This window comes from Eriocheir sinensis, chromosome 37, assembly GCF_024679095.1.
Source record: "Eriocheir sinensis breed Jianghai 21 chromosome 37, ASM2467909v1, whole genome shotgun sequence".
NCBI lineage: Eukaryota > Metazoa > Arthropoda > Malacostraca > Decapoda > Varunidae > Eriocheir > Eriocheir sinensis.
In genome coordinates, this window is record NC_066545.1 from 17117826 (window position 1) to 17125325 (window position 7500).

Genomic DNA, 7500 nt, shown 5'->3' on the forward strand with positions numbered 1-7500 from the left:
CGCGACCTCTTTCTGAACTTAGTGCGTAGGAGAGAGAGAGAGAGAGAGAGAGAGAGAGAGAGAGAGAGAGAGAGAGAGAGAGAGAGTTAAAACTAGCTCACTAACACGACACGGAAGTCACACCATAACACAACCCTGAAAACATAACATACAGACTTTTTTCTTACATTCTCTCTCTCTCTCTCTCTCTCTCTCTCTCTCTCTCTCTCTCTCTCACCTGTAATTTAAATGTCCTTAAGGCCATTTAAACCATTTATTTTTGTTATTATTATTATTATTATTATTATTATTATTATTATTATTATTATTATTATTATTATTATTATTATTATTATTGCTGTTATTACTACTACTACTACTACTACTACTACTACTACTAGTACTACTACTACTACCACCACCGCCACCACCACAATCACCACCACCCAATGTATTTTTTTCTGACTTCATCACCACCACCACCACCACCACCACCACAGCCTATCCGCCTTTTTTAGCTTTGGTGGTGTCCTTGGCTCACCACAAAACACACACACACACACACACACACACACACACACACACACACACACACACACACACCTAACCTAACATCCTGTCGCTCTGTAAATTCTAAACTTCCTCTACCACCACCACCTTCTTCATCACCACTTTCATCACCATCACCACCACCACCATCACCACCATAATATCCTTTTTTCCTTCTTATTTTGTTTGTTTTTCTTCTTCTTTTCATATAATTTTTTTCTTCATTTTCTTCCTCTTCCTCCTCCTCCTCCTCCTCCTCCTCCTCTTTTTCCTCCAACACAGAATATCATCACAAATATAACTTTACCATTATATTCCATAACGCGCTTCCTCCTTCTCCTCCTCCTCCTCCTCCTCCTCCTCCTCCTCCTCATCCTCATCCTCCTCCTCCTCCTCCTCATTTTCCTCCAACACAGAATGTCATCATCACAAATATAACTTTATCAATATATTCCATAACGCGCTTCCTCCTCCTCCTCCTCCTCCTCCTCCTCCTCCTCCTCGCAAAATTGTAGAGAATCCGGGAATATTCGCTTCACTGACCACTGAAATGTTAAACATGGGCTGAGTAGGGAAGCACTTGTCGGTCTGTGTACAGATGGGGCTCCTTCCATGATTCGTGAAGAATGTCGCCCCGCATGCCTCCTTCACTCATTGCATGATTCGTCTTTATGCTTTGGTGATGAAGACTATCCCACCTGGACTTCAAGAAGTGCTCACAGACGTTGTGAAGATTGTGAACCACATCCGAGGGAGCCCAACAATTTCAAGGATTTTTAAAGTGCTTTGTGAAGAAAGGGGCTCTGACTTCTCTGCTCTCCTGTTTCACACGGAGGTACGTTGGCTCTCACGTGGCAAAGTTCTGAATCGCGTGCTGCAACTTCGAGAGGAAATAAAGATGCTGTTGCAACAAGCTCGTACCTCGAAAGAAAATCTTCTTCATGAAATGATGCAAGATGACTGTTTCGTAGCAAAGGTTGCCTGCTTGGCTGATTTCTTCTCTGAAGTGAACTCCCTGAATATTTCACTCCAAGGAACCTTGCAATGCTGCACACAGTTCGTGACAAAGTGGCAGTTTTCAAGTGTAAGATTCGACTTTACGTGAAAAGAGTTCAGGACAGTGACACAACTTTCTTCCATCAGATGACAACTATCCTAGATTCTATGGCAGAAGCTGAATGCAGTCAGTCTCCGTGAGGAGATCTCAGCTCATCTTCTGGCGGTGTATGACGCCATCGAAAGTTACTTTCCAGGACTGGATGACCGCTGTACTGATGCGTGGATCTCCAGACCCTTCTCAGTGAAGGACAGTGCCATCTGTGATGCTGATGTTGCTGCGAAGGTAGAATTTCTTCAAATTCGTGTGGATACTCAGTTGAAAGTCGATTTTTCTGAACAAGAGCTTCCGATCGACATTTTGGGCGACACTGAATGACGACTATCCTCTTCTTTCGGTGCGTGCACTGACCATACTGGACCTCGGGCTATCGCTGTGAGGCTGGATTCTCATCAATGATGGCACTGAAAACGAAGGCACGCAGTAGACTTGTGACTGACTGCGACATGAGGTGTTGCTTGTTGAGCACTGCTCCTCGCTTTGATGTACTTATGGCTGCAAAACAATGTCAATCCTTCCACTGATTGAATAAGTAGGTTTTATTTTATGTGCATTAGTTCCATGGATTTTGAAATAGCACTTGTAGGGGATCTGTGGCATTTTTCAAGGTCTTTTATTTGTAATATTTTCTATAAATCAGGATCTTCATATAGTTTCGTTTTACCTTACCTTTACACAAAGGTCACCATTACAGAATTTACTATAGGAGTCACGGCAATACCCTGGAGAGTCTCAGGGGTCACGCGATGAAGAAGGTTAAGAGAAAAGCCGTGGTACATTGTACGTTAATGGAATAAACATTCTGATTCTCTCTCTCTCTCTCTCTCTCTCTCTCTCTCTCTCTCTCTCTCTCTCTCTCTCTCTCTCTCTCTCTCTCTCTCTCTCTCTCTCTCTCTCTCTCTCTCTCTCTCTCCCCCTTTTTATCTCTCTCTCCCTTTTTTTCTCTCCCTTTTTTCTCTCGCTCTCCCTTTTTTCTCTCTTCCTCTCTTCCTTTTTTTCTCTCTCTCTCTCCTTTTCTCTCTCTCTCTCTCTCTCTCTCTCTCTCTCTCTCTCTCTCTCTCTCTCTCTCTCTCTCTCTCTCTCTCTCTCTCTCTCTCTCTCTCTCTCTCTCTCTCTCTCTCTCTCTATCTCTCTCTCTCTCTCTCTCTCTCTCTCTCTCTCTCTCTCTCTCTCTCTCTCTCTCTCTCTCTCTCTCTCTCTCTCTTCATTACTTCTCCCTCCATTCCTTTCTTCTCTTCTCGCTCCCTCTCCCTTCCTCTTCCTCCCTCTTCCTCCCTGTGTCGTATCTTCTCCAGCTCTGTATCTTTCTCACTCCCATCATTTCTCCCTCCCCATTTTCTCTCCTTTCTTCCCTCTCTTCATCTCTCCCTTTTCCTCCCTTACTTTTTTTGTTTTGTTTTTCTCTCCAGTTCTTCCTTCTTGTCTGTCTCCCCTTCCATCTCTTCCTTTTTCTTTCCCTTTCCTTCCATTTATCTCCTCTTTCATCTCCTTCTTCATCTTCTTCATCTTCTTCATCTCCCATTTTAATCTTGACCTCAGGAAGAAGGAAGTGTCTAGTGTCATCTCCTCCACCTCCTCCTCCTCCTCCTCCTCCTCCTCCTCCTCCTCCTCCTGCTTCTTTTCCTCCTCCTCCTCCTCCTGCTTCTCTTCCTCCTCCACCTCCTCCTCCTCCTCCTCCAGTTCGCATCATGCTCTCTCATAACCTCTTCAATAATCTTTAGGATGCCGACTCTTCCTCCTCCTCCTCCTCCTCCTCCTCCTCCTCCTCCTCCTGGTAACATGTCTCGAACTATCTAAATTAATATCAGGTATGAGGTTGCACAGGAAGGGATGAGGGAGGAGGAGGAGGAGGAGGAGGAGGAATGGAGGAAGAAGGGAAGAAGGAAGAGAGGAAGGAAGAGAGAGAGGGAGGGAGGGAGGGAGGGATTTTTAATGGTCTTCTTTATATCCAATTGAACCTGTCGAGAGAGAGAGAGAGAGAGAGAGAGAGAGAGAGAGAGAGAGAGAGAGAGAGAGAGAGAGAGAGAGAGAGAGAGAAAGTCTGTTTGGGTCGGGAAATTTCTTCTTTTTCTTCTTCGTCTTCTTCTTTTTCTTTTTTTTCTTTTTCTTTTTCTTCTTCTTCTTCTTCTTCGTACGTTCTTTATCTTCTCGTTTTTGCTCATCTCCCTTTTTTCCTTCATCTCCTTCCTCCTCCTCCTCCTCCTCCTCCTCCTCCTCCTCCTCTTTCTTCTCTTCCTCTTCCTTGGTCATGCTGGTAGTACAGGTGGTGTTGAATGCTGATAGAGGTGGTGATAGCGGTGGTGGTGATATTGGTGGTGATACATACTGATAATGATTGGTGGTGGAGGTGGTGGAGGTGGTGGTGGTGGAGTTGACTGATGATGATAATGGTGTTGGTGATGAGAACTGATACTGACTGATGGCTGAGGAGGAGGTGGAGGAGGAGGAGGAGGAGGAGGAGGAGGAGGAGGGGAAGGAGGAGGAGGAAGAGGTGGAGGTCAAGGATTCTTATGACAAAATCCTTGACTCTTCTTCCTCCTCCTCCTCCTCCTACCCCCTATTTCTAAGCCTCCTCCTTTTCCTCCTCTTCCTCCTCTTCTCCTCTCCTCTCCTCTTCTCCTTTCTCTCTCTCTCTCTCTCTCTCTCTCTCTCTCTCTCTCTCTCTCTCTCTCTCTCTCTCTCTCTCTCTCTCTCTCTCTCTCTCTCTCTAAGGTAGGGAGGGAGAGAGAAGATTTAGGAGGAAGAATATAATAACAGGTGATAAATTGATTGAGAGAGAGAGAGAGAGAGAGAGAGAGAGAGAGAGAACACACACACACACACACACACACACACACACAATAAAGACGTAAGGGGCATCAGAGCGTCCATTACTAAGGGGAAATTAAACCTTATGACGTCCTTAACCATCACCACCACCACCACCACCACCACTACCACCACCACCCCCACGACCACCACTACTACCACCACCACCACCACCACCACCACCACCACCCCCACGACCACCACTACTACCACCACCACCACCACCAGTAATTATGTCAGTGCAAGCTTGCTGATGATGACTATTACTCTCATTGTCCCTCTCCTCTCTCTCTCTCTCTCTCTCTCTCTCTCTCTCTCTCTCTCTCTCTCTCTCTCTCTCTCTCTCTCTCTCTCTCTCTCTCTCTCTCTCTCTCTCTCTCTCTAACACGATCGTGAGAGCAAATAAATGTGTTGTTTTACAGTGACATTCTCTCTCTCTCTCTCTCTCTCTCTCTCTCTCTCTCTCTCTCTCTCTCTCTCTCTCTCTCTCTCTCTCTCTCTCTCTCTCAATATCTCTCCCCTTCCAGTAATTTGTCTCGATTTATTAGAGATGGAAGGACAGAGAGAGAGAGAGAGAGAGAGAAGTCGGATAGAATTAAAATATTTTCTCTCCAGCTCACACCTAAGTTAATAATGAGGAGGAGGAAGTGGAGGAGGAGGAGGAGGAGGAGGAGGAGGAGGAGCTAATGCATGAAGAATGACAGGAGGACGTGATTTGAATGCCTTAGTGATTTAATGAATGAGAGAGAGAGAGAGAGAGAGAGAGAGATAAGAGAAAGGAGGGCGTAAAGGAGAGAAAGGAGAAAAAACAAAAATAATGGAGGAGAGAGAGAGAGAGAGAGAGAGTAATCACAGGGTACGTCCATTCGTTGTATTCAATGTAACGTTTTTATATCTTTTGGAGGTGCCATCAAGTGGTGTTGATGATAGTGGTGATGACGGTGGTGGTGGTGGTGGTGACAGTGGTGATGGTGGTGGTGCTGACAGTGGTGTTGGTTAGTATTGAAGTAGTAGTAGTAAGAGAGAGCAAGGGAAGTGGAATAGGTGGATGTCGCAAATGAGAGGATGGGCGTTTGCGTGTGCGTGTGTGTGTGTGTGTGTGTGTGTGTGTGTGTGTGTTGCGAATAACCCACCCACGCCGCCCACGCCTCTTGTTCTTGACACAGCCCACGCACACACACACACACACACACACACACACACACACACACACGCCCATCCTCTCATTTGCGACATCCACCTATTCTCTCTCTCTCTCTCTCTCTCTCTCTCTCTCTCTCTCTCTCTCTCTCATCCTAATAAAAAAGGCTCCTGATATTGTTCTTCCATATTCACTAACTGTATCGTTCTGGGGGTCGATCACTCTGAACGCTCGATAATAAGATGTACTCCTAATCCTCGTCTAGTGTTTCGTTATGGGGCTTTGGCAGCTTCGAAGAGGTTAGGGAGGCCGTGTTTTGCGATCATTAACTTATCCTTCTTGTGCCTCCTCAGCGTAATGGCCGTACAGTGTTCATCTCCGGGCCTTATGAGCTTAGAACAGGCTAGGAAGCGGTGTTTCACGTGCGTCTACTTAACCTAGGTATGATCTGTGTTGTCCCTTTTTTGTGTAATGGTCCTGTAGTGTCCCGTTCTGAGCCTTCTAAAGCTTCGAATAGTTGCGGGTCATTCTTTTCACATTGCTAGGGCGCCAGTCTTGCGTTCGTCCCCTTCAGATCAGCGTTGTACCCTCTTAGTGTGCACGGGAAGCGATATCCAGTGTTCTAATATACGTGTCTTTTACCCATACGATCACTGGTGTCTGTTCCAACTGTTCGATACGGGATATAGTGATTTAAACCTATCTAGAAAGTCACTGGGGTCTGTTCTTAGTGTACGGGAAGATATAGAGGGTTAAAATCGACGTGTTATCTGCCCATACGATCACTGGTGTCTGTTCCAACTGTTCGATACGGGATATAGTGATTTAAACCTATCTAGAAAGTCACTGGGGTCTGTTCTTCGTGTACGGGAAGATATAGAGGGTTAAAATCGACGTGTTATTTGCCCATACGATCACTGGTGTCTGTTCCAACTGTTCGATACGGGATATAGTGATTTAAACCTATCTAGAAAGTCACTGGGGTCTGTTCTTAGTGTACGGGAAGATATAGAGGGTTAAAATCGACGTGTTATCTGCCCATACGATCACTGGTGTCTGTCCCTTCTGTACGATAAGGGATATAGTGCTGAAATCTACGTGTTATCTGCCCATACGATCACTGTTGTCTGTTCCTTCTGTACGATAAGGGATATAGCGCTGAAATCTACGTGTTATCAACCTATACGATCACTGGTGTCCGTGTCTTCTCAATACACGGTAAGGAATAAGGAATGTGTTGTGTTTGATTAAGGTGTTTTATAGCTCTTTTATTCTCTTCTTTCCCTTCCCATCCCTTCCCTTCCCTTCCCTTCTCTTCTTTTCCTTCGCCTTTCCATCTCCCTTTGCCTCTCGAGTGGAAAAAGGCCAATATTATAGCTCGATTTAATACTGGCTTAGATTATCGTCTCTCTCTCCTCTCCTCCTCTCCTCTCCTTTTTCCTTTCTCCTTTTAATCTCCTGCTAACCTTAATGATCACACACACACACACACACACACACACACACACACACACACACACACACACACACACACACACACACACACACACAGTCATCTCCCCCAACAACCTTATTTTACTTTCATCTCCTCCTCCTCCTCCTCCTCCTCCTCCTTTTCTCTCACGAACATACACACTCACACATCCTCTTCTTCAACAAACCCTATAACCTCTTCCTCCTCCTCCTCTTCTTCTTCCTCCTCCACGTGCTGATTCCGGCTCACCTCCTCCTCCTCCTCCTCCTCCTCCTCCTCCTCCTTATATTCTTACTCATCCTCTCCCACTCATCCTGGTCTTTTCTTTTCTTTAATCATTTCTCCTCCTCCTCCTCCTCCTCCTCCTCCAGCCTCTCCATCACGCCCTTTTCCTCCACCCACGCCCACACCCACGCCACGCCCTCCCTCCAT

At 45.8% G+C, this 7500-nt stretch overlaps 1 protein-coding gene across 7 annotated transcripts in view; it reads left to right on the forward strand.

The window, feature by feature from the left end:
- Window positions 1–7500, forward strand: part of LOC127008417 (tripartite motif-containing protein 3-like) — a 109803-nt gene that overhangs the window by 71937 nt on the left and 30366 nt on the right. Inside the window, exon 1 of one of the 7 annotated variants that reach the window (XM_050880561.1) lies at window positions 6672–6812. The exons of the other annotated variants lie outside the window; for them this stretch is intronic. The gene's annotated coding sequence lies outside the window, so the exon portion shown is untranslated. Of the gene's footprint in view, window positions 1–6671; window positions 6813–7500 lie in introns of those variants that run through there. 7 annotated transcript variants of the gene reach the window in all.